Source organism: Falco biarmicus, chromosome 7, assembly GCF_023638135.1.
Source record: "Falco biarmicus isolate bFalBia1 chromosome 7, bFalBia1.pri, whole genome shotgun sequence".
Taxonomy (NCBI): Eukaryota; Metazoa; Chordata; class Aves; order Falconiformes; family Falconidae; genus Falco; species Falco biarmicus.
The window spans coordinates 1,922,899-1,949,395 of NC_079294.1; the positions used below are offsets into that span (position 1 = coordinate 1,922,899).

At 53.4% G+C, this 26,497-nt stretch overlaps 1 long non-coding RNA gene across 3 annotated transcripts; it reads left to right on the top strand.

Annotated features, from left to right (window-relative positions):
• The first annotated feature begins 332 nt into the window (after window positions 1-332).
• Window positions 333-14,784, top strand: LOC130153220 (uncharacterized). 3 transcript variants are annotated; one of them, XR_008823273.1, is made up of 5 exons: window positions 333-1,644; window positions 2,013-2,175; window positions 3,712-4,283; window positions 9,163-9,272; window positions 14,012-14,784. It is a non-coding gene; the product is annotated as an uncharacterized LOC130153220 (long non-coding RNA). The 3 variants fall into 3 exon arrangements; XR_008823271.1 differs by lacking the exons at window positions 9,163-9,272; window positions 14,012-14,784 and having other exon boundaries at window positions 3,712-4,562; XR_008823272.1 differs by lacking the exons at window positions 9,163-9,272; window positions 14,012-14,784 and having other exon boundaries at window positions 333-1,494; window positions 3,712-4,562.
• Window positions 14,785-26,497: the final 11,713 nt, after the last annotated feature.

Genomic DNA, 26,497 nt, shown 5'->3' on the forward strand with positions numbered 1-26,497 from the left:
CCCAGGTTATCGGCACCTCCCTTCCACCAGCAAACACCCTGGCACCGGTCAGCATGGGGGGACCCTAACCCCAGCCCCATTGCCCGGCTGCTTTATGGCTGAACTTCTTTTAGTGTTAGGAATCTTGATCAGACAGAGATGAAATGTGCAGAAATGAGAAGAATTACCTGTGCTGTCAGCCAGAACTGAGGACAGACGGTGGTTCCTCAGTTCATCTCGACAGTTCACTTTTTTGCTCTTACGTAGTGAAGTGACAGTGCATCCTGACCTGGACCGCCCCAAGGGTAAGATCTGTAGATAAAGCACAGGTGCTGTGATTTGCTGAAGGATATTCCTGATTATTTTACCCCTGGAGCTCTCGTTTCCTTATCAATGCTCACAAGCTTTCCTTAGCCTTTTATTTACTGGGAGGTGCTTTTTAGAGCGTTTACTTCTTCTGGCTGGCTTAATTCAGCTAGATCATGGTGCCTCTGTTCATGGCCTGTCTGTAAAACCCGGAGCTAAAGTGCAGCCCCTGGAAGGACCATCAGTGAACCTCTGCTTCTCCCCAAGACCTGCAGAGGTGACACAGAAATAACTGTGTTAGTACCAGTAGGGTTACACCCATGCAAAACGGACACGAACAATGGGGACTGGGGCTGCGCAGTGACCAGGAATAATATCTGCTGACCCTCAGGGTGCAGTTTCCCATTTAGGCTTAACCTGATCTGACCGTGGGCTGCTGGTGAAAGGGTGGTCCTGCTCTTCCTGCCTGCTCCTAGGCATATGTTCCTGACACCTCCCTTGCGCTGGAAGCTGCAATCCTGGAGGCTACAGAAAGGACCCACAGAATTTTTTTCTTATTTTGGTAAATTAGTTTCCTGCCGGATCAACAAGCCAAAGCGAATCACCCTGCCACAGCAATGTATGATGCAGGAGATCACCAGGTCAGCTAAACCTAGAGTTTGACTGGATTCAGGATAACCAGAAAACAGAGCATCTGTCTTCTATACCGACCCTTTACACTACAGCCTCTGGGGAACCACCCTGCTCTCCAGCGTGCAAAACCATCGATGTAACAGCGCAAAGTAAGTCGTGTGGAGTAGCCGGTATCAGGGAGAAGGGTGAGACAGAGCCTGGGTCTCAGCCCACACCCGCACCGCCCATGGCAGCTGCCTTCTCTGTGTTTCCCACGCTCTTCCTCCAGCTGCAGTTCCACCCGGGGCCCAGCACCAACCGGACAACGCTCTGGAGGGAACCTGGGGCACTTCCACAAGCTACTTCTGCTTCAGCTGTGGCGGGAAAAAAAAAGCAATGGGTGCAATAGTTCTGATCCTCTCTCCCACAGGTCCCTGGGAGCGGGGGTGGGGTGGCCGTGGAGGTGACAGCGGTCCCCTGGCTCCCTGGGCTGCGCTCCTGCCTGTGACGTGGTGTAGAAGTGGGCTACCAGCCTGCTCTGGCTGAGGCCAGGCGTCCTGCAGCGTGAAGGGCTAATAACTGGGAAAGCCGCTGCAGGTGCAGAGGGGGTTGTGAAAGGGCAACGGCAAGGCAGGTGCATGGGCAGCGGAGAGCAACAGAGGTGGAAGGGGGCTCCGAGCAGAAGGCAGCATGGTTCAGGGACAAGCGCTGTCATCCCAGCAGCTGGTTGCTTTAGGGATTTGGATGGTGTGTTTTCCAAGGAGCACTGTGGGGGAAGCTTATTTGCAAAGGTGCACAGGCAACTGCAACCCTTTGAGGTCGTATGCATGTTCTGCAAGGAAGAGGTGTGCACACTCAGTGACACAGTTTGCACGGGGTAAACCCCAATGCAACAGCCCCTGGATGTTTTCCTCTGTCATTGTTACACGCTTAATTGTCCATTTGTATTCTCAAAATTCAGCCTCCTGTGTTTCATCTCTTACATGGGTTTCTTCTCAGGTTAATTCCCCTCTGGCCTCCAGGAGAGCGGGATGTGACCCCTCCTGACATTTGTTTAGTGAGTTATGCTTGCCTTCCGGAGAACACAAACAAGCTGTTGGATTTCCTCCCCTCAGCTTTAGCTCTGGTCCGGCTCCTTGCTGCACTTACTCCAGCCTCACGCCGATACAACAGAGATTGGCATCGGGCTTCTCGAGTTCTGCTTGCAAGTGTCTATGTGATTGAGAGTTTGTGCTTCGTTTTCAAGAGGGATTGATGTCCGACCACATTAAAAGAAGTGTAAGTGTTTATTCCCCCTGATTTCACTCAAACTGAAATGTCTGACTGTCTTTAAGGAGCTAGTCTTAGTCATTTGAGAAAGTCACTTGGATTTAGGTCTGTAAATAGTGATGTCATTTCTAAAAATAAGCCTTGTATTCCAAAGGCACCCAGACGATGCCAACATTGTCCTGACTGACTGGGCAGCCCTCCTTTCCTGCAGGTAGGAATTTGAGGGCTATGATAAGAAAAATGAAAATAATCTCCATCTCAAAACAGCCAGATCTGAATGTAATTACTGACAAAACTGTAAACCTAGCTTCCCAATAATGTTTGAAAACCAAAATGAAGCATCCTCCTCATTCATGGGAACAGAAATTGTATTCACATAACAAAGAAATTAGGTAAGAGGAAGTATATTGAGGAACTCAGGAAGCGAAAAGTCTTTCATTGCTATATTCTTGCAGGAGCTAATACAAAGCAACATGGTTAGTTGGCCCTTCAGCAGCTTCCTATTTCCATCACCATACTGCTTTAATCTTTAAGGTACTGAACATTATGTTTTTCTGAAGTTAATTTGGACAAACCTGACGCCTCATGGTTTGTGTCCAGCTGAGTCCAACTCTAATAGGCTGCCCAGGGAGGTGGTGGAATTACAGTCCCTGGAAGCGTTTAAAACCCACACAGCCGGGGTGCTTGGGGACACGGGTTAGGGGCAGGCTTGGCAGTGCCGGGGTAACGGTTGGGTTTGATGGTCTCAAAGGTCTTTTCCAGCCTCAATGCTTCTATGGTTCTGTGAGTCGCTGTGCACAGATGTAGTATGGCAGATCTGGTGGAAATCGGATTTCAGTGATAACTTTCCCTCCTCTCCTTGCTCTTTTATCTTTTTGTCTGCCACAGCATCTCTTGGTAGAGCTTTTATTCCTTGCGTTTTCCTTCTTGTTTTAACCAATGTAGAGGAATTATAGAGGAATGAAGTTGAGTTAATTAATAACATACAGCTGTGGGCTGGCTGCAGGGGGGGTGGGTTGGCTGACATGGATAAGGTGCAGCTGTGGCTGGTTCTGTTAAGTAGTTAAATAGCTCTGAGGGATATGGAAGAGGAGTACCCAGAGAGACCCAGAAGAAGCAGAGGGAGCATTCTGGATGTAGGAGAGGCAAGTAGCAGGGTGGACTGTCCTGAAGAGGATGAAGAAACAGTATGGACAGTGGATGAACCTTTGAAATCCTGTTGGGGATTGGTGGCTGTGCCGGGGCAAGGCATGGGAGCTACTTATTGAAGTTAACCTGGTATGGGATGGTAAAAGCCTTGTTGCAGCTGGCTGGTTTAGCTAGTGCTGTGAAAGACTGGGGGATGAGGAGCCTCGTGGTGTGTTATGCCTGAGCATCTCAGCTTTAGGCTAGACTGACAATGTTAAGGCCAAAACACTAGACTGTTATTCCTGAGTAAATTAATCCCACTTCTAGGACCACTTTGATGTGTGCAACAGGGGTTTTTGGCCCAGCATCATTTTCTCTTCTCTCAAAGGGCAATAATTTAATTCTTCATGCCCACAGGTTGTGGGAGGAAAGGCCCCTGTGCTGTGCCTGCCATCAATGCCCCTCTGGAGGATGCTTCCCAGACACCTGTGACTAGCCCTGCATGAATAAAATGAATTTTGCAACCTTGGTGAGTGCACTGCTCTCTGGAAGCAGAGCCACCTCATGACTCGGACTGCGCATGCCCACTTGGAGAGATGTTTTTGGGAGGCTCAGGATCCCTCTCCATAACACTGAGCCCCACTGGGCAGAGGAGATCAGCTTGGGGAAGAGCCCTGCCAGCCTGCCTTGCTTTTGGCACGTTGGAGGCAGTGGTACAGTTGGGCCTTCATCCAGGAGAAGGGAAACCCTCAGCCCCTGTGTGTGGTGGGGTGAGGCTCTGTCCCTTATGCACCTGCTAAGCTGGGGTTCAGAAGGACTGAAGTCACCCCGAGTTCCCTGGACAACTGCTCCTGCACTGAAATTAGCTTATGTGCAGCATACACCTCTGCTTTGACCTCCCTGCAGATATAGGCTGGGCATTTCCCTGCAAACTGCCCTTCTTTATGCTGGCTGTGAACAACAAAATGCCACTGCTATGGCAGTCATTGGTAAGTCCTGGATGGAGCCCCATCCCCTGCCCACCTTCAGGAGCTTCCCATGGGTGGTGGGAAGGGGAGTTTTTCTGGGATGGGCCCCCTGCAGCCAAAAAGTCCCTGGAGCAGAGCTGAAGAGCAGACACTGAGGTTTCTGTATGTGCCTGTTTCTTCCCTGGAAAGCAGGAGTTCAGTGGCACAGGACAACACATGGCGATAAGGATTTTTTCTTAATTGTCAAAAGAACTGTCTGTTTCTAAGGTGATTTTTAATGAAAAGTGTTTATCAGCATTGCAGTCAGAAGGGTGGAGGATGCTCTGCTTTCTCTCAGGTTGTTTCTCTTTCCCTTCATTTTAAAAAATGAGGAGGGAGGGAGGGAAAGGAGAGCCAGAGCTGGAGGTGAGGAAGAACGTGAAAAGAAATGTTTTTCAAAGGGAAACTTTCTATTTAGCTTTCTTCACTGCATTTTGCAAAACATATATTGGAAGTGGAAGCACAAATTCAAAAGGCCAGGCAGTGTCCTTGGTGGCAACAAACCTGCTCGGTGCCAGGCTGCCTCCTTAGGCAAGGACCCAGGGACCTTCATGTTGATCACTGTCTTCCTGAAAGCATCCCCATATCTGGGCCATTCATTTCAACCAAGCTGCTTCTTATTTGTGCTGCTTTGAGATGGGGAGGATGTCCCAGACGTGTGGGGCTGGACCCCCGTGGGCATAGGCTTATATCTCGGGTGCATTCAGGGCAGGCAGGGATGTGGGCTGAGGTGTGGTGAGGGGGAGGAGGAGGGCAACAGGGCTAAAAGAACACTAAAAATTCTAGCAGTGGTTACAACTAGCCAGGTACAGCAGCTCCCGCTGCTTGCAGGCTGCGTACCGGGTACCGCTCTGTTGTTCAGCACCGCAAAACAGGGAGACTATGAACTGCCACTCACAGCCCCCTCCAAAGTTTCAAAAAAAGACATTGCTGTGTAAGAGGAGCCAAGCTGGTGTGAGGGGTCCCCTGCTAACCGTGGTCACCTGTCCTCACAGCCGGCAGCAGCAGCACAGGGTGGGTCGGTGGGTGCTAATCATGGGGTATTGTGGAGCCACCTGGTATGGTGGCAGAGAAACCAGCTGTCCCTGCAGGCTGCTGCCAGCGGCTTTCACTTCACCTCTTCTACTAAGCCCCGCTTCACCATTTACCGTTTTCCCAGAGTCCAATGTGAGGTGGGCTTATGGAACAGCAGCACTGATCTGCGCTGGGTCCTGGGGCTCCTTCCCCGTGTCACACGGGTGGCACTGGCTGCGCACCTTCCGACTGCCGAGGGAAGATCCTTTAGAAGTAGAATATCTGCAACATAAGATCAAATCGCTTGCCCTGAAAATCCAGTTCCCCCTCCCCAACAACGTGGCCAGTGATGCTTCAGGACAACATCATGTCAGTTCCCCACTTCCCGCAAACCAAGGCACTGGCTGGATGGGAAGGTGGTACGAGCTGCTCCCCTGGGCTTGGCCAGCCTTCATGTGGTGGTGGGACAGGCAGGAGCTGACCCAGAATACCCAGCCAGTGCCATGAGGCTGTGCCAGTGAGGGCACAACAGGACTCCTGTAGCCCAAAGGTAATCAGACTTGTTCCTGAAGCGAGGCATTTTATCGTCCTTATCTTATCTTGCTTAGCTACTGCACAAATGTTACAACTTTCTCATCGGATTTTGGTGCTTTCATTTTGGGTTCCAGCTGAAGTCAGGAAGTGTGGCGGTGGGTGGAAACATATAAACCCCAACATCTTTAAAGTGCGAGCCTGAAAATGGGATAGGTGTCAAGGCAGGTTAATTTTACAGCCTACTGGTGCTGGCAGCATCACTCCTGGTATTCCCAGAGCCATGCACCTTCCCTCTGACCTCACCACGATGCTCGGCTACTTGCAAGGAAGTAAACAAAAGGGACTCATGGGGACTTTGGTTCCATAGAAACAGCAGGGAAAACGTTCATGCGTGCCAAGTGGAAAAGGACTAAATCAGTGGGGAAGGAAATTTTATTGTCACAAGTTCAAAGGGGATGTTACAAACAAGAGAGTGGGGCGGGGGGAAGGGAAAACTTCAGAAAGCACTCCCTGAAGTCAGATCACAAAATACTACTAACGAAGCCTTGCCTTAGAGCAGTTGTCAAATATGATGTGGTATTTACATCAACAGTGACTCAGGCAGCATTTACTACTTCCCCTTTAAACCCAGCAGGACGCTGCCTGCCTGCGGAGGTCTGTGGATGCTAACCCTGCCATGGGCCCAGCGCCGGGCAAGGGGGTGGCAGGGGCACAGCCCCCTCCGCCACGCGTCCCCCTGAGCCGGGGCTGGCTGCGCGGGGGAGCAGTGACCAGCGCTACAGCTGCCACGGGGACAACGCGCAGAGACATTTCTGCACCGGGAGTCTGAGGCCCCGGCTCCCGGTGCTCAGCCTGCCAGCTCTTGCCGAGCAAGGGGCTTGCTGCCGGCTGATCCCGGGCTGATGCGGTGCCAGCAGTGCCGTGGGGCTGGGGTGGGATCGCCCGAGGCTATGCCATCTGTCCTCAGTCCCCAGGGCCAGCCGGCTGGGGCATGCTGGAGGGCAGTGGGAGCTGCCAATGCCCCTTCCCACTCTGTCAGCGGCAGGAGGGATGGCATCGGGGTGAGCTGGCGTGGTCCAGGGGACGCTCCGCTGGGACGTGGCAGGTCTGAGAGCCCGGTCGTTTGATCTCGCCATGGCAGTGGCAGCTTTTATCACAAATGTGAGCCCCTGATTTGTAAAGAGGAGAGAATGTCCCAAGGTTCAAAAGGGGAAATATCTGAAGTCTGTGGTGAATTTCACTGCAAGCCAAGTGCAAACATGGCTTTGGGTCTTGGAGAAGGAGATTTAGGGTTACAAACACAGAGGGGTGATATAATCCAGCCACTGGATCATTCTTTTATTTGCCATTGCTTCCTCCAGTTGTGGCAGCCCTTTGTAGACAGACGAGTGGAGGGCTCTGCAATTCACAGGACGAAGTGGTCACCGCATTGAAGTGCTGCTGGTGGCAGTGGTTGCATGTGCCTACGTTCCACTGTGCACTTCATGAAGGCTGAAAAAAGGTAGCTCTCATACCCCTCGTTCCCCTGCGGTCTTGAAAGGCGAAATGGCAAAGCGCTGTGAGCAGTAGAGCTACCCTCAGGTGGGCTGTGCCCTCCAGTTTGGGGCACAGCATCGGTCCGGGTACCTCCTCTGGGGATCCCTCAGCTGTTCACCCCCCCATGGAGCAGTAACACAGCTTGTTCAAGGGATCAGCAGGGAAATGAAACGCAAGGTCCCTGCCTCTCCTGCTACCACGTAACTGCCAGTGGTCATCCAAGCTAGCCCACAGCCAGCTTTTAAAGCAGTAATTAATTTTGATAAAGCTGCCAGGCTATGTTTCTCCTGCTTGCATCACTCTGGTGGCAGGCTACAGAATCTGGGAGTGCCTCAGTCTAGTCTAGGAAATAAAACCTACAGGTGATCACGTTTGAGATGGCTTAAGGGCTGTGATGCCCAGTGTTGCTGCGTGCTGCAGCAGGTCTGAGTCACATTGGCTGGCTCCATCTCTGCCGGGTGAAACCCCACGGATCGCACCTGCGCTGCTGTGAAGCCGTGGGCTGGCGCCGTACCCTGCTGGAGGTGCACCCGGGCTTGCGTCTGAGCTCATAGAGAAGGCACGGCAGCTTTATCAGCTCCTTTTGGCCATCGGGCTCAAAGACCCTTGATCGGCGGCTACATGGGCTGCAAGTGGGAGGGTGTTTTCCAAATCCTTCTTTGTGCCAGCTTTACTCTTCTTTCACCCTCAGTGCAGAGTACGTGACTGAGCTTGTTATCTTTGCCTCTCAGATGATTATTTGTTGGCATTACTCGTTGAAACTTTGTGGCATCCTAACACTCTCCATAAGGATCTCTAAGAATCTCTACCACAGTGTCAAAAGCACAGGCATGTGCTCTGCAGTGTCAGGCTTTTGTAAAGTTGTTTTAACAAGCTCCTGCTTTCAATTAGCGAGTAAACTCCTTGGGGCACGAGTCTGGCTTCCCATCAGTCCTGGCAGGCACTCTGGTGCTTTCTAAGCAAATAATCCTCGTCCTCATCTTCCTACTCAGGCTGGCAAAAATCCAAAGGTAGCTCAGATTTCGGTCACTCCCGTTCCCCCACCTGACAGGGCTGCAAGCAGGTGTCTGGGGTGGTGTTGCACACTACCTTCAGGTCCACTCTGTGCTCCTTAGCATCGGGAAGAGGGTATTTGGACTTTCAGTTGCTCAGCAGTGTGAACAGGACATGAGCAAGATGCAAATCGCACCTGTGTGAGTGTCACCTGGCTAGCTTCTCCCTAGCTTTTCCAGTTTACTGGGCTTGTGGTAGGGCCAGGTCTCCCCCTGCTTGCTAGAGCTTTAGCCAATTCAGCACTTGCCTGCTGGGATTGTGACCCCTCCCATTCCCCATGTGTTTGTTTGAAGAGATAACTCCTTTTATATATATATACTTGCTCTTTGGATGGAGGGGAAACCTTTATTGTTGTCTCTGAGCTTCTGCAGCATAAAGTTCCAGGATTCCTCCATTCCCAGCTGCTGGATTCAGAAAGCTTTTCCTTTTCAAGCTTCCTGTTCACACAGGGTGGGGGTGGGAAGTGGGGGACGAGAGGGGAGGTTAGGCATTGAATAAAAGGAATTAACCATTTCCCTTCTCTGACCTTTGGGAATTTCCGTATGTGAAAGTGGCAGCTTGTGTGTCTAAGAATTATAAATGATGGGACCTCGCGAGTTACTGAATGGATGTGTGACCAAAGCCCCCAGGCTGCTCCCTGAGCGGGGCTGGGAGTGGGGAGGGCAGCGGGGAGGCCCAAGAAGCAGGAAAGGCTGTAGATACTGAAAGACTTCATGTTTTATAGGAATGAAAACCGCTTATCGTGCCTGGGAGAGCTCACGCTATTGCAGCTGCCCTCCGCTGTGCCTTCATTCGTCTTCTGTTCCCAGCGCGCAGCAAAGAGGAGGCCAGGAAGTAAGTTTCCATGAGAAGCTCTCATGACTCAGATCTCCCTCCTGTAGGGTTTCATCAGTTTCCCTAGGACAGGGTCACCATCCTGAAAGGAAAAGAGCCATCCTGACTGGTGTTAAACCATGTGTGCATTTAATAAACATAGCGTGTGCATGCACAACCCTTTCTAGGCCCTTAAAACAGACTTGACAGGGCTTGAAAGTGGACCTTGCATTGCTGTTTCTGAGAAGCTGGTGTCTTCCCTCTAAGCCACCCTTGCCCACGGTTCCTGGGTACTACCCAGAGTGTCGGTGTGCACCCTGGCGGGCTCACAGCTGCCCCTGGGATGTGCCTGTGCCCACACGCACAAGCAGGGCCAGGGCGTTTGTGGGGTGAGGTGTGACGCCCCCATTGCCACTGTAATTTGCAAGGAGCACCAAATACCCCTGGAGGTACCCCCCAGCAAGCTGAGACCTGGCGTGGGTGGATTAAAACCTAACACAGCCACACCTGGATGCAGTAATGAACATGTGTGTGCGCGTATTGGACTGATGGAGAGGAGTGCCGAAGTGGTACCCCACGGGGACACGCTGCAGCGCTGCTCAGATGCTCGCCTGGGCAAGTAACCCCAAACAGACCTAAGCGAGTGCATGTTGCTGTACACACACAAGCTGATGTCCTCTGCAGCCCAGATACTGGTAGCGAGAGGCTCATGCCTGTACGACCTGGGTTAGCAGCGGGCAGCCTGTGGCTGCTGCCCTCCTCCCGGGCCAGCTGCCAGCCAGCTGTGCCATGGGCCCCTGGCTGGCACCCCAGGGCTTACGCACCCGTGTGCACCTCGAGAGGCAACTTCATCCATGGAGGTTTCTGCTCCCTCTTTCTGCTCGCCCCCCCTAATCCACAGGGAAATTCCTGAGCTTCACTTCCCATCATCTCCCTGAAGCCACGAGGCTCCCAGGCAGGTGAGGGGAGTTAGATGAGCCTGAGGGGTTTGCCACACAGACAGGCGGTGGCAAAGGCTGGTGGCTGATGAGGGTCAACAAGACTGGTGCGAGTAGCACAGATGGGGCTTCAAGCGTGGCATCGGAAAACCTGGTCCTGGCCTCCCATCCCCAGCTGAGCACGTGTTCCCACAAACAGGCGTGCAGGGACCTATTGCAGGGCTTTGGGCAGCATGAGCCCACAGCCCCCTTCTCTCCCTTCTGCTTGCGAGGAACTGTTTGGGATGAGTGTGCCCTCCCTGGGCACCAGGGTCTCGCTGCCTGGGCTTGTGAGCTACGTTCTTGCCTGGGCCCAAGAAGCAGCCCCCAGCAGAGCACGCACCTCCACGCTGGCACCCGGAGCATGCTCAGCTCTTCTTTCTTCACCCGCCATGGCAGAGAGGTTTCCTTAACACAGGAGAGAAAAAAAAAACCAACCCCAGACCTGCTCGTACTCACTGCTGGCTGCGATTTGCAAGGCGCAGAGGAAAAAATATGTTGCTCAGCAGGGCCCCTGCTGTATCCTGTATGGCATTTCTGTGGAACTAGCCAGGCCCATCTGTCTAAGCGTTTACAAATTGTAAACCAAACAGGGATGACCTGGGGAGTCCCAGGCCTGCTGCTTTGCTAGGACAACAGGACCAGAGCGAGGGCAGTCCGCTCCCCACCACGCTGCCAGAGGATGGAGATGGAGGGAAGCGGGTGGCCTCTTGCCCTGTGGGATACAGGAGCACCCCACCTGCGTTCAGGGGAGCCCAGGGGGGTGCTCTGAGTGGGTTGGGAAAGATGTCCTCCTCACCCCTCCTTTTCTTCCTCTGCTGTGGGATGATGGGGACAGCTAAGAGGGAAGCGTGTTTATACTCTGTAGCTGAGCATCTCTTGTCTGCTGCTGCCCTCAGCACTTTCACCAGCCTGTAGATGCGACAGGGACCAGCCGGCGCATCAAAGGCTTGTTAAGTTACTGCTGTGCCGTGAAAGAGAGGGAGAGAAATCCTGTTGACTGTGACGAATTAGAGGAGTTCAGGGGTGGCACTCACCCTTTTATTGGAGAGCTGCTTGGGTCTGTGCACTGCTAAAGAGATTAAAGCAGCGTGTGGCATGTTTCTGGTTCTGACAGAAACTTGAACACGCTCTAGTGGAGCTATAAAGAGAATGGCCACATCAGTGGCAGAAGGGCTGGGGAGGGTTGCAAGTGATTAGCCATACTTGGAAGGCACCAGGGGGCTGTGCTGTGAACTATGCGTGAGGTGCTGAATTCTCCAAAGCGTGGCGCTTGCGGCACCACGAGCGGGCTGTCTCTTCCCACAAGTGTTTTTGGGCATGCTGTGCCCTCACAGGACCTCTGGCAGTGTTACCTCCTGGGGAACGAGACCCTCAGTGCAGGGCTCAGCCCCCGCCTGCAACAGTCTCCTCTAGGGATGGAGGGGGCTTGGGGCAGGTGTGTGTCTCCATTCCCATTCAGACCTTGGTCATTCAGCAGTCAGAAGTGAAAGCATCAGATCTTGGTATCACACAATTAATGCCAATGTGATAAAAAAAAAGGGGGGGGGGGGGGACGGACGGACACACGAATATCATTTATCGGGAGTTAAGATAGTGCCTAAGGCTCAGGATTCACTTGGGCTTCTAAGGCACCAAGCTGACCAAGGATGGGGAGCTAACTTGTATCTGGTTACTCTGAGCTGGATTTCCTAAAGGTTTCAAGAAAAATGGCCATTTTGAAGGTGGCAACTGGCAGCCATTCTCTGCCCCGAGAACACGCTCAGCAGCTAACCCTACCACCTGGTGCACCACGTTCCTAAGCAGGACATCTCCTCGGTAACAGGGACACAGCTTACAGAGCTGAGGATGTTCAGGGCAACCTGGCACACAGGGCTTGGGGAACGGGCATGCCTGGGAGGAGCATCACAACTTGCCAGGCACTGTTTTCCCCCAGTGTACCCCCAAGGTGGGGTTATGCTGGAGTGCTCCAGCCGGAGCGGGCAGGACCCAGATCGGTCATTCGTGTACTGAAGTAGATCTTCATCAGCTCTCCAGGTTATCAGAGCTCACAGTCAGGTGGGCTCAGAAGTGGCTGCAGTTTATGTGTGGTAAAACTGGAGATGGAATTTCAGTGGAACAAGACACTTTGAATCTCCAGGAAAACGGCCAGCAAGAGGTTAGTAGACAGGCCGCTGGGGCAATGATTTCAAATCGGCCTGAATGACAATTTTCAGCCACTAAAGCCCCTTCAAGAAGTCAACACGTGTCACACTCCCTCCTGCATGACAGTATCAGCGACAGCTTGGTAAAGTCTAGGTGGCTTCCCAAGAAGCAAAGATAAAGCAGAGATGACTTGAAATACAGGGCACTCCGTGAAAGTGAGGAAAGAAATCAAAGAGCAAGCCCTAGGAGGAGCGCTCAGGAACAAGAAGTAGAAAAATCTCTGTCCAAAGATGAGAGTAAAGCATTGCCAGTGTGAGAGGTGACAAGAGACCCTCACAGATAATGCCATGACAGAAATTCAATTCTCTGCTGAGGAAGCTGATAGTAACGCAATTTTCCCACCGAAAGGAGTCAACTGAAGGCAGTCGAAATCAGGGTTTTCCACATTCCTGTGAAAATATTTGAGATTTCAAAAAATACTGCTCTTCCTATCTGTGTCAGCAGAAAGCTGAGACCTTTGGAAAAACATATGAGAAAGAATCCAATTCCTTCTTTCTTTTCTCTCACCTCATCACAAAAATGGGAACAGCTACATACGCGGGACTGCGGCTTGGGTTCATGTCCCTGCATGAGGTGATGTCCGGCGAGCGCACCGCCCTCCCCACCAACAGCCCAGTTACTAACCTGGGGAAAGTCTAGATGCAACTGGAAAGACCGAAGGGCTCGAGTGGGTCAAAGCGTGCCCTGGGCTCCTCATTGCACAGCCGCAGGCAGCAACCAGAAGCAGAGCTGGGCACAGCCTGGCTCCTCTGTCCCACCAAAGCAGAGCACGGAGGGGGAGCAGGGCGGCGCAGTCCGGGGCACCTGGGCTGCATGGACCCAGGAACTTGAAAAGTCCCTCCCAGTTAGGTAAAAGAGATGTCGGGTTTATAGCCAGTTTTCATCAGACTTGAGAAATCTACCCTATAGAATGTCCAGGAACTCAAATAGCTCTTGCAGATCTTGATTTTTAATGAATCATTTTTGCACACACACGAAAAAGAACCATTTTCAGACTATTTCCAGCCGGTTTTGGTTCTAGCAGGAATGTTTCCAGCGCCTTACTACTAATGAACAATGAGAGATGCTAATAATGCCATAAGGTCAGAAAAAGAGGTAGGGAGAGCACGCACAAGAAACACTAAGCGTACAAATGTGAAAGGACTAGTTCGTGCAAAATAGCTGGCATTGTAAGCAAGGAAGCGGGAGATGCAAGTCAAAAAATTAAATGCCTGAGTTGGAGGCCTGCTTAAAAGTGCACGACGGTGGATTTGCCAGCAAATCCACCAAAAAAAAAAAGTTAAAAAGTGCCTTTCAGTGCACTTGGAGAAAAGCTCAGGAACCCCAGGAGAATGCTGCTGGAGTCAGCACTACCAAGAGAGGCTGAATGCGACGTGCGTCCAGCTGCCTTCAGGAGTTTTGCAGAGTTTGCTTCTTGTGGGTGGCAAAGGAGTGATTGGGGCAAAGTTAAAGGAAAAGCAGGCTGAATTCTGGGCTGCCAGGCCACCTTTAAAAACCATTCATCAAAGAGAGCACAGGATAGAGGAAGTCGCTCATTGTTGTTGCTCCTCAGAAATCGTTTGCTATCCTTCTTCACAGATTTGGGAAGTTAAGATACTAGCATCATCTGAGACACCAGTTAGCCAAAAGGACCAGCTGAGGGAATCCCCACCCCAAGAGGTGCTGGAGAAGGCAAAGCAACGGCCTGGGGCTTGACAGGACTGAGTGGTGGGAGACCCCTGGGGCCTGCCGCAGACCTCGGCAACATTTGAAGAGTCCAGTGTTCAGGGAGTGCTTTTGGTGACGTGCCCAGAAGATACTGGAAAGTCTACAAACTACTATCCACAGTTACATAAACTAATGGCTCCGCAGAGTGTTTATCCTTCATTTCCAGAGTTAGGAGTGTGGTGTTCAGCTGGTATAAAAAGGCACGGCCAGTAGATGACTCCTCTTCTCCTTCATGTCTTTCATCCAGTCGTTCTCCATGCCACTCAAGTGAGCTCAGACTAACTGATTTATAGTAGCAGTCAGTAAGAAAATAACTAGGCTTTGAGATCCTGGCTTTCACTGAGCAAGATCTTAAGTGGATTAATACACACAGTTTTGCTGACTTGCCAATAGCCTCAGGCTTTTGATAAGCAAGTGATCTGGCCAACCTGAGCTCTCAAATCACAGTCAAAAAATTTCTCGCAGTGTTTGGAACTCTCCCCTGGGTGCTAGTTTCACATTCCTAAGCAAAAGGTACAACATACTATTTTCTGGGATCTGAGTTTGCTTGCTCTGGCACGTTACATTAAACCCTTGAAACCCCAAACTCATATTTGCAATACCAGTTGGGAAGGTTTGGGAAATGTACAGGGCATCGTCAGCTGCAGCAGAATTGGGGCATCTCCTGGTTTCTCCCCAGGCATCTAAAATGTTAGTGAACATCCCCTGCCCACGCGCAGTCCTCCTTGGATGCTCACTTCTGCTGCCTTCCCCTGCCCCAGCAGCATCCTGCGGGCTTTCACCCCATCGGGCCCCTCGGCTGTCCCAGCACACCAGGCACTGCCCATGGCAGTGGGAACTTGCTGCCTGGGCTTCCCCACCGGTGCCGGTGCCGGTGTCAGCACAGGCCGCACTTCTCCCAGCAATGCTCCTCCGGACCTTGCTGGGGACCCAGAAATGTGACCTTCCCTCCAGCCTGCGCAGACCCCGGTGGCACCAGCTTCCTGGCAGCAGTGCCGTGCCAGCCGTGCCGGGCCCCGCTGGGTAAGCCAAACCCGCATTCAGGCTTGGTTCCCATCGCCGGCCTCAGGCCCGGAGCCAGGGCGCTCACACCACCCAGCTGCTGCTGACCGACCGTGGCGCCGGGGCGCAGCGCGCCTTGTTCGGCCTCTGGTATGGGGTGCGCTCGCTTCCTACATCTAAAACCAAGCCAGAGCTGTGCCTTGCTGTTAAAGAGGATAAATAGAAATGAAACCTCCTCCTGACACACCGCACGCGGTTAGCCTGACAGCACTGCGCTGGGGGTGCATGACGCACAGCTACCCAGGAAAAGTACAGGAAGAGCTTAGGGATGAGAAGCTCTCCGGCCTGCAATAAAACAAGAGGCTCTGATTTAGCAAGCAGTAAATGCTTCCCAGCTACACAGCATACCCGAGGCCGTGCCATGTCTCCTTGCCCAGTGCCGCAGCTGCTGACACAGCGCGGATCAGCAGCAGACGCTAAGGATGGGACCAGTCAGCGAGCTGTGTGCCTTTTCCACAGCATGGTGCAAGGGATACTGCAAGTAGGCGCCGAGTCTCACCAGTCAGACGTGTTCTCCATGAGCACTTTGAGATCCTTCTCCTTCAAGCTGGGCTGCACACGGAGCTTTTAGTCAGGAACATACTGTTAATCGCCTACCAGGGGGATTTTCTTCATCAAGCTGCCTTGAAGGCATCTAGTCAAGTAGGTTGACTACTGCTTGACTAGGGATGGCAGGGAAGGCTGGCAAAGGCACTGGAGTGACTCGGTGTGCTGGAGACACCCCACCCCTGAGCACAGCAGTGGCCTCAGTCACGTACAAGCTATTAGCTGCCTCCTGGCACCAGAGGCAGTGTCCCTTCTTGGACGGTGCAGGCACTGCCTGCCACTGTCTAGCCCAGGGGGGCTTCCAGAGGAGCAGCTGGTTGACTCTTGCCTGTTAACTGAATGGTGGCATTGATGCTGGTGTCCCTCGTGGCACCTGCAGTTGGAAGTTCCACAAGCCTGTGTGTGCACCAGTCCTGCCCCTGCCAAGGACACGCTCCCAGTGTCCGCACGGGCAGTGCTGACTGGGGACGTGGCTCAGCAGGTCTGGCTGCTCAGTGGGCCAAGGCGGTGTCTCTGCCAGCAAGTCCTGCACAATTTAGGTAGGATTTAAAAGTTCACCTCCCAGGGGACCCTCGGAAGGGAAAAGAGACGTAGTGATACCTCCAGTGGTGGAAAGGAGGGCGAGCGGAAGAGCCGGGAGGTGCAGTAGGAGGTCAGCCCAGCCCACGCCACTCCGCGCTCGGCACACGGATGGGGCCGTCGGCTGTTTATCCGTAAACAGTGGCACCGTTCAGCACAAACATGCAATCAGCCCCAGCTCGGGAAGCTTCACGTACTTCTGGGTAACAGCGTGATAGAAAATAAGGCCTTGGCTTGTTGCCCTGAGTACATTGCTGAAGGGGGCTGGGTGAGGAGCAGGGAAGAGCTGGAACAGAAAAGTTAAGCTTTGATTTTCAAGGCTGGTTACCCCGATAATGTGATCTGGGCAGTCCTAGCAAGGGACACCCTGGAGCTGGGCAACTGGGGAGGTTGCAGAGCCCGAGAACAGCTCTGAAGAGCAGCTCAGCACACTGGTCACAGCTTGCTTTCTGGAAAAAAGCTCCTGTAACATCTCAGGCTGCACACAGGTACTACCTGAAGCAGCTTTCTGTTTGCATAGGCACCCACAAGGCACTTATTACTCTTGCATCCAAGAATCCTCATAGATGCCTCTCTGCTCTTGAAGTCAGGCAGAAACGTTGTCCCCATCTCACAGGTGCGGGCGTGAGGCACAGCAAGGTCAAGCGATCATGCAAGAGCCAAAGGCCCAACCCTTAGTGGCACAGCTGCGTAAACCCGAGCACACCATGGGCCAGAGCTGTCTGGGTGAGCCCCAGGGCGTCCCTTCCCCTGCAGAAGAGCAGCCTCATCCATTTGAGCTCTGCACATGGGAGACTTCTAATACCAGGGAGACTAAAGCCCAGGGCATCGGTTAGGGTGGATTAATTCACATAGTCCTGTGGGCGCCTCTGCATTAAAGGACGACCTGCATCACAGGGAACTGGTGGCAGCAGAACAGCACCCAGTTCCCTGCTGCGGGTGGAGAAGGGGCGTTCCAGTTTACAGCTGGTGAGAAACTGTCTAGTTACAGTCATGCGCACAGACAGAAGCGCTGGACACCCAGCTGTATGAATGAGGTAAAACCTAGGCATGAGTGTGATAACCCCCGTGTCAGAGACGGCTTAGAATCCTGTCCTGTGGGCTGAGTTAGTGTTTTCCCTGCAGCGATTTCTTTTAGCTAGCAAGCTTTAAGTTACGATTTGCATTCATTAGATTCACCAAACGTGTTGATAATTGACTGTCTTAACACTCAGGCACAGGGAATATGGTGGTGTTAAGGTTTCATCTGAGGCATCAGCCACACAGCAAACAGCAAGGGACATAACACCGACTCGTTGGGCATGTGGGAGGCTGAGGAGACAGGATCACTGTATGGATGTGAAGACAGGCCGAGATCTGAGCGCCGATACAGTGATCCTATTGCCGAGCCCTCCAGGTCCCCATCCCACCCTTTGCCTGGGGGACCATTCTGGGGGACAGACTGACGGCGGTACCTCCAAACCCAGGCTCTTCACGGCAACAGGGAGAACAACGCTGGTCACTTATTTAACAGGAAAATTCCCATTAAACCTCCATTTCCCCTTCTCCTCGGGAACATCCATGAGCGACGGGTTCACATTTGCCCCAGTATTTCCAAGAGGGGAGGAGGGGAGGGCAGCAGGGCGGCTTCTGGAGAAAGCAGCCATGCTCTCCCACTCCACGCAGGTGGGGTTTTTTTCCCCATCCTTACTCCACCAGAGAAGTCCTTAGAGGAAGAGACATGCATGCAATTCGCCCCCTTACATTTACCTTGGGGAATCTTTCCAGACATTGTCCCCAACAGCATCTTATTTCTGAGACATTAAAAAACCACCCTATTCAAATGCAAATCAAGTCCTTCCTGACAATAACTGTTGAGTAATTTTGACGTCAATACAAGCGCTCTAGCCGGACGTTCCAAGAATAGACCTGGTGTTTGGGAACGGAGCAAAAAGGAAGCGACCACAGATAATACACAGGAGCAACTCTTTAAAGGAGAGACTGTGAGGGGAAGATAGCACAGCCAGGGATATCAGGTACCAAAGCAGCGGAGGTTTAGAGCGAGGGGCAGGCATGGAAAGCTGGGCTGGAGAGGGCTGGGGCTCTCCTTAGACCTAGGGCGAGCAAGCTGGGCCTTCCATCTTGGGTCAGTCCATTTGCCCAGAACCAGCCCCAAGCTCTTTCCCTTGGGCCGCATTTTGGCCCACGTTTATGTACCTGGCGCTTGCTCAGGTGCCGCTGCCCTGTGCTAGGCTACACGCTGCAGCCCCCGGATGTTTCTTCAGTGCAGCGTGTGCCATCACGCTCCTCAAGCTGGCTGCGGAGAGGACACCGAACTTGCAAGCCTTTAGAGGGAAAGCCTTTCAAGCAGAACTTGATACCAAAAAGTACATTCCGGGGCAGCACCAGCTAGCCCACCCCGAGGAAGAGATGCATCCAGTGCATATTGCTGATGGGTTGATAGAGCAAACTGCTGACCCCCCAAGGCTCTCGAGGCAAACAGCGTGCTCTAGAGCTGAAGTAGACCCCTTAGGAAACATGATCCAGCAGAGATGCCATTGATGTGCCTGCGCGATCAGAGGGATACATGCAGGGCTTCCCGAGTGACGTGGCATTTGAGCACTATTTGGAATACAATGGCCTTTCTGCCTGTTTTGGAAATTTCTGACATTCTAAGCACAATCGTATTTGTAATGGTTACATCTGGCCTTTCTGATCTGCTTGCTCATCAGCCAGCAGAGAGCCCTCAGGTACAAATCTCCTCTGGCTCTGCCCTGTGCTGCTACTTATCTCCTGCTAATTAATCACCCAGGGCTCTGGGAGAGCTCTATAGTGTTAACCCATTCACCTCTGAAAAACTTCCTCATTCACAACGAGTCGCAGTGTTATCTGCCAGAGCACCACCACGTTACGGTAGGCAGCAATTAATTTGCCCCCCTTCTTTTCACAAAGCTGATTCATCCAAATTTACGAAGCATGTCATGACAGAGATGGGGACGAGATGTGGTGCTCAAACCTTGAGCTCTCCTGGAGCCATGGGCAAGCGTTCTTCATGAAACTGCTTTCTCAGCTTTTCGTACAAACTCAAGCATAACCTCGACGGGCTGGAGCCCACCTTAGTCATGTAGGTAGGACCAGGTTTATCTCCTGAGGGCCCTCCTGCCCATTTCTAGGAGACTATGGGTCCTCTCTTATTACTAGAAAGTGGCATGGTAAAAAGCTAACTTGTTAAACAAAAGGCTGTCATCAGTCACTTTGTGCCCAGTTAAGAAGAACAACTCATTAGCAGATGCTGCCTGCTGTTCTATGTGGCCTGCTTCTCTTCCACATCTCCGAGGAAATCACATACCTACATCCTGGGGGAGCTGTGTACGATCCCAAACACATTCCTCTCTCCCCATGTATTTTTCTATGTGGATTCCCTCGAGGGGCGAGTGAGGGCCTGGTGCTGGGGCAGGCAGTGAGAGCGGTGGCCGCAGTCCCCAGCAGCTGTGTCCTCACTGTGGCGTCTCCTACAGCCTGTGGCACAGGGTGACCACAGCTGCACAACCATCCCAGCCGGGCTTGGCCCCAGCTTCCTAGGCAGTGTTCCAGAACACCAGTACGCTGGTGTTCCCAGCTTGGCTGGGCACAGGGAAGGGAAAACCACCCTCTGGGTTTCCTATTTAAATCCTTCCTTTCATCTTCAGACAGGTCTGGAAACACCTCGGTACATTTAAAGGGATGGGGGAAACTCGCTCTTCGGCAAATATGGCTTTACCAGGAGGGAAAAAAAGAGAGAGGGCAGTAAACGAAGAGCAGAATTACTGACACACAGACCCCAAAAGAAATGCTGACCTCGTCCTTCCTCACTAATGTGATCGATATAGCTGCACACGGAGGAGGCTGCTGCCGGAACCGGTACACACGTAACCCACTGCGGGTCCTCCCGCCGGCTGCGGGACCCTGGCAGCCAGACCCCTGCCATGCCCTTGGGCAGGGGATGCCATGGGCTGGTCCAGGCTGGGGGGACTGGCCCTGGGTGCCCTCGGACCCCCCGCACCCACCGGGGTCTCTCCAGGCAAGGTCCTCCCCTGTGCTGGCATCTGGGCTTCAGCTGTATAAAAGAGGGAAACCAGCTCTTCAAATCCTTGGTTGGTTTCATATGGACCCTGCAGGCACAAAAACCATCCCCAGGCTCTCCCAGCCCTTACAAAGCATCTTGAAATGTTAATTTTATGTTTAGGGTAGAGACACACCCCAGACACCCTTCAAACCCTCCATTTCTTTCTCTGGGGTGCCTCCAGCAACCCCTTTCATGCCCCCCATCCCGGGTGAGGCCAGGAGGACCAGCACCCCCACCACAGTGACCCTCCTTCACCCATCACTAGAAGAGATGTGGGTGGTGTGCAGCCATGCCACCCCACCCCACCCCATCCCATCCCATCCCATCCCATCCCATCCCATCCCATCCCATCCCATCCCATCCCATCCCATCCCATCCCATCCCATCCCATCCCATCCCATCCCATCCCATCCCATCCCGTCCCATCCATCCCTGTGAGACCCCCAGGCCCCGGGGGAGATGCGGGGGTGAACACGGGGGCCTGCCTGCGGCGGGCAGCGGGCAGCGGGCTGGGTGCATGGCGCAGGAAGCACCTGCTCCTGCAGTGACGGCTCTTATCTGACCCCAGTCACATCAGGTGGCTTCCTTGTTTGCCTTGGCGGCTGGCCCCCGCAGCCCCCCCCAGCTGCTCCTTTTTTAAATTTTTTTTTTTCCTCCTGAGTGCATCCATTGATCTGAAGAGAAACCTGCCCAGGGACCTTCCCAGTGCCCGGCTTCAGCCCCCGTTTCCCTGCCCTGGGATGACAGTGGGCAGCGGGGGTGAGGGGTGTGAGAAGCACCTCCTCCATCCCATGGTAAAGCTGCACACGTGCTCGGCCACCATCATGCGACGTGGGTCCCTGGCCCCCCTGAAAGAGCAGTTGCATGAGGACCCCCGTGCAGCAGTGGGCGGCTGGGCGATGGGAGCGTGGCACAGCCTTCCCAGACCAAAGACTGCTGGGCCGTGGCCACCCCGAGCCGCAGTGCCAGGGCTTTAACAAGATAAACCAACGCTTGCGGTGCCGCCGTGCCCGTGCCGGGGGCCTGCCCCGGGCAGCACCGGGGGAGAGCCCACCCAGCTGTGCCCAGGTGCCCTGCCGTGTCCTGCCAGCATCCCGGGAGCCAGCAGCTTTCAGGAGCAATTCCCTGCATCTCCTTCCAGCTCTGCCTCAGGGGCAAACCTGAGGCTGAGAGGTGTTCTGCTGATCTGCATTTCAGCCGCAGAAGCTGGCCTGGCTCCAAGACGTTCTGTTTCAGTTTGACAGCCACCTCTTAAATAATCTTCAAAACAAATTTAACCAGTGGGTTAGATACTGGCGCACTGAAATGTAGCGCTACTGCCATACCAAGATAACAACAGACACAGAGCACGCACGTATTTGAAAACCGTACCGTGGTCAACAGTCCCCTGTAAGTTACAGATGTATGGTGGAAATTGTTTGGCTTTGGATTTTATGAGACACGCAAGGAACAGTCTTGCAACACATTTTCCTTCTCCCTTTTTTTCTCTCTCACACACACCCACCCCCTGGTCTTATACTCTTTTGATAAGGAGAAATCATTTCTCCAGGGGCAAAATTTGCAATGAGAAAACCCACAGAAGAAACTTTTCATACTTAACATACTATGCCAAGAGGAACAAGAAGATAATAATGGGGCTGAATATTCATAATGCTAATCAAATGTTAATAAACTGCAGGATAGCATGCAGCTCAGTTTAGCTCCCCATCTCCATCCCTCTTCTTTCCTGCCTGCTTGCTTCTCTCCTCCTCTCTTCTTTTTCACTTCTTCCCTTCTGCTCCTGCCAGGGGAGCAGAGCTCGGGGAAGCCATCTTGACCAAGATGACAAACGTTCAGAATGAAAGTGTTATTTATTTAAAACAGCCTTGCGAATAGTAAACACTGTCAAACAGATGTGCAACATCTGTGTAGTTCAGGCAGTGGGTGAGTATTTCTGCTCCGACCTCAGGGAAGCCTGAGATCTAGAAATGGGCAATAGCTGATAAATGGAGAAGCTCTGAGCAGATGTGTGCAACTATGCCGTGTTTAAGACATAAATAATTAAAAGTGAAGACTACCTCATGCAACTGTCACCTTAAAATGGAATAATAGTTATGCTTGAGCATCAGACATCCTCGCAGTTATGTGGACAGTATTTTCATTTCATTGCATTAATTATGTAAGCAAACAAAAAAACAAACCGTGGGGCAACACGCTGATGATCAGTAAGAGCAAAGGCTCGGATATAATATCTGTAACGCGAGATGCACCAACATCGTGTGTCTCCAGTTTCAGATAATCACCTGGTGTCAAATCCTTTGTGCTGGGGGTGTGCCGCCAAGCGAGGGATAAGAGCCTAAACCAGCGTGCAAGGCTGAAATACAATCTGGCAGGTGACCCTCTCCCTCTCCCTCTCTCCAGCAAGACCCTGCCCCAGCCGCGCTGCCATGCCTGCTGCGGCAGCAGGCTCCCTCTGTGCCCCCCCGGCTGAGCAGCAGCACCCTGAGCCCCCGCGTTGTGCCCGGGCACCTCTGGGACGCCTCCTTCGGCAGCAGCCTGGTGGTCGGGGGGGCTCTGTGCCCCAGCATCCTGGGCCGGGGGAGCTCACATGAGGGCTGACAGCCCGAGTCCCCTTTGCTCTGCTGAGGTGGCGTTTAGGCAGACAGCGGCATTGGTCTTGTTCCCTTGGGGCAAAGAAGAGACCACTCAAGGGCCAGCATGGACACAGTCTTACAGGTCTTGGAGGTGCCCATACGGTGCTGCAGCATCTTGGTCCCCAGTGCAGGAGGCTCAGGGTCTGTCACCAGCACGGTCATGGGACACTTGGTCTTTGCCGGCTGAGCCCTGGGTGGCCGGTGGCAGGGTCAGAGCTGCCCTGACCTGGGCTTTCATCACACGGCACATTGTGGAAATCACTCAGCAGCTGCCCCGTGGGAGGCGAATATTAACCTCGCTGCGTACGGCTGGAGAGGCGGCAGGGTCACTGCATCGGCCAGTCCTGCCGGCGGCTCGGGGCAGGCCAGAGCGAAGGTCAAGTTCGGAGGTGGTGGGCTGCGCTGGGGGCCTCGGAGGAGCCCCCGTGCTGCTGGCCCAGAGAAGAGAGCGTGCAGTGCCATGGCTCACCGGGCGTTTGTGCAACTGCGGGCACCAAGGGGCCACGTCCAGCCCCCTTGCTCCTGTCCTGGCAACCCTGAGAGGCAGCTGGTGGGAAAGGTGGATGCAAACCCAGCCCTGAGGGCACACCTGGATCCCATCCCGCTGGCTTCATCTGCAGCTGCGCTCCAAGCAGCTGTGCTCCCTCTGAGCCCCACACCCCGAGCATCCCTCTCTGGGGAGAGAGAGGAACACCCACGTGCTGTCTCTGCAGCCATTTTTCCTTCTCTGCCATCATGCATGTCAACCTTCCTCAGTCTGCATCTTGAAAAAGGGCAGCGGGGGCTTTTGTGGTTTAACCCCAGCCGGAGACTTGGTGCCACGCAGCCACCCGCTCACTCCCATCCACCATCCCGAGGGATGGGGAGGGGAATCGGGAAAAAGGTAAAACTCAAGAGCTGAGATAAGAACAGTATAATAATTGAAATAACAATAGTAATAGTAGTAATAATAATAGTAATAGTAGTAATAATAATAATAGTAATAGTAACAGTAATGAGAGAGAAGGGGAGAGGAATAAAACCCAAAGGGAAGGAGGGAAAAAAACCAAGTGATGCACACTACAGTTGCTCACCCCCACTGAGTGATGCCCAGCTGGTCCCCGAGCAGCAGCCAGTTTATATACTGGGCATGACATTCTCTGGTATAGAATGTCCCTTTGGCTAGTCCGGGCCAGCTGTCCTGGTCATGTCCCCTCCCAGGTCCTTGTGCCCCCCCGCCCCTCGCTGGCAGGGCCTGAGAAAGTGAGAAGTCCCTGACTTAGTATAAACATCACTCAGCAACAACCGAAACCATCAGTGTGCCAGCAGCATTATTCTCACGGCAAATCCAAAGCACAGCACCGCAGCGGCTACTAAGAAGAAAATTAACACTGTCCCTATTGACTCTGCCTGGTCTCAGCTGGGATGGACACCGGGTGTCTATAGGGCAGGCACAGGAGAGCCCACAGACCCCAGCCAGGAGCACAGACCCCCAGACTTGTCACCGCTCGGGGCTGCTGTGCAGCCCTGCTCACCGTGCTGCACCACGGCTTCCCAAGCAGCGCCGGGTGGCTCTCCTCAGCCCAGTCAAATCCAGCCAAGCTTTGCCCGGTCCTGGGTGCCTGCGCTGTGCCGGGAGCCTGGGGGCTCTCCCGGGAAGGGGCCCTTTGTGCCTCGCTAGCAGCGTGCCGGGGATGCTGCCCTGCTGGGTGGACCAGCTATGGTTTTAAAGCTTGTAGCTGGGTTCAAGGCTGCGAGTAGGCACTGGGAAGGGGCTGGGAAGGGGCCGCAGTCTCCTCTGTACAGAGGGGCTTGCATAAGGCCTGGCCTTTGCCAGACTGATCCGAGATTAGTATTTCCCATTGCTGTCAGCCTAGGACACACAGCCAAGCTGATCCATCTGGTCTTGCCTTCATTTCTCACCAGCATTAACTTACTTGGCCATATTTGCTTCTCCTTCCTACGTATATATCTATATATCTATATATATATCAAATATATTTGCTCTATAAAACCCACTTCACTGCACATTCTGCCCCTTCCCACCAGCCTCTGTCTGGGATCCACTGGCTTTTTCATGTGGCTTGTGCTGTGCCCTCACACCTGTGAAGGGAATAAAAAAAAAAAAAAGGGAAAGAAAGAGAAAATAAGACCTCATAGGAAGATGTTTCCAAAATCCAAGCAAACGTCTCTTGTCATGCAGCTCCACTGCTCATAGAGTAATTTTGGGAAGAAATCAGTCCTATCAGCTCTACGCATCTTCCAAATGTGTAGGAGTCCAGGCAGTGCATCCTTAGGCTTGTGTGAAAGCTGCTGCCCTCGGGATGCCCCTCAGCACCCCAGCTCTGAGGGAGAGAGATGCTCCTGCCTCCCTTGATGCAGCTTCCAAGCAAGATGCATATTTTAAATGTCCAGGGGTTTGCTTGGGAAGGAATGCCAGCCTTGCTGAGTGCCGGGCAATGCCGTCTGCACTGCATTGCCTCCGGTTTTGCCGGCCTCTGAGGGGCTGCTGGTGGGGGGAAAGCTGGGGGTCTGGGGCTCTGTGTGTGATGGCGGTGGCTGGCTGCTCTGCACTGGAACTGTTCACCCCAGTTGCTCGGCCAAACAGACCAGGTACCTGGGCAGCAGGGTCTGAAGGAGAAGGGTGCTGGTGTGAAGCTGGGCATGAGCCAGGGGAGGTCGGGGAAGGGCTGGGGAGGGCTGCAGTTTTGTTTCTTTGTCCAGGCGTCTGTGTTTGTTTTGGCAGAGTTGGGATGCTGGTGACACTGGGGGCAGAGTTCAGGACATCACCAGAAACTGAATTTCTGAATTAATATGTGTTGAAATAACAAAGGCAATTCCCTCTCAGCATGCCACACTCCACCCACTCAGCCGCGCTCGCTGAGGCTGTGGGGCTCTGCTTCCTCCGAGCCATCCCTGGAGCCCCAGCTTTCCCCCTCTGCCCGCTGACTACAAGGGATATGGGGCATTCCAAGGGGCTTTGCAGGGAAGCGCTGCCCACCGGCGCGGGCTGCTTTCTGCCAGACCTTGCCGGTGGCAAACGTGAAGCTCACCCCGCCACACTGCCCCTCCTGCAGGGGAAGGCTGCATTCTGGGGGCTGCTAAAAAGCCTGCTGGCTGGGACTGCAAGAGAAGGGCTCCTAGGGTGGGACTGGGTGGGATCCTCCTTCCCCGCAGCCTTCCTGCTGTCAGGAAAAGGGAGCGGGAGGCACTAGGTTTCTTCACTCTCAGGGGCTGGAGGCACCTGCCCTCCTTAGCCCTTTGCAGGACACAGGAGCAGAGGAGAAGCTCAGCATGTCCTGATGCTCCCCCAGGGAGTATCGCCACAGCAGGAGGAAGGGGATGCAGCCGTGGCAGTTCCCTGCCCTAGCTAATGTCACGTCCCTGGGGACGCAGACAGCTGCAGGCAGGCCAGGTCCACCTTGCCCATTGTAGAGTGCAAAAGCAGGCTGGGAGGGAGGAAGCGGGAGCCTG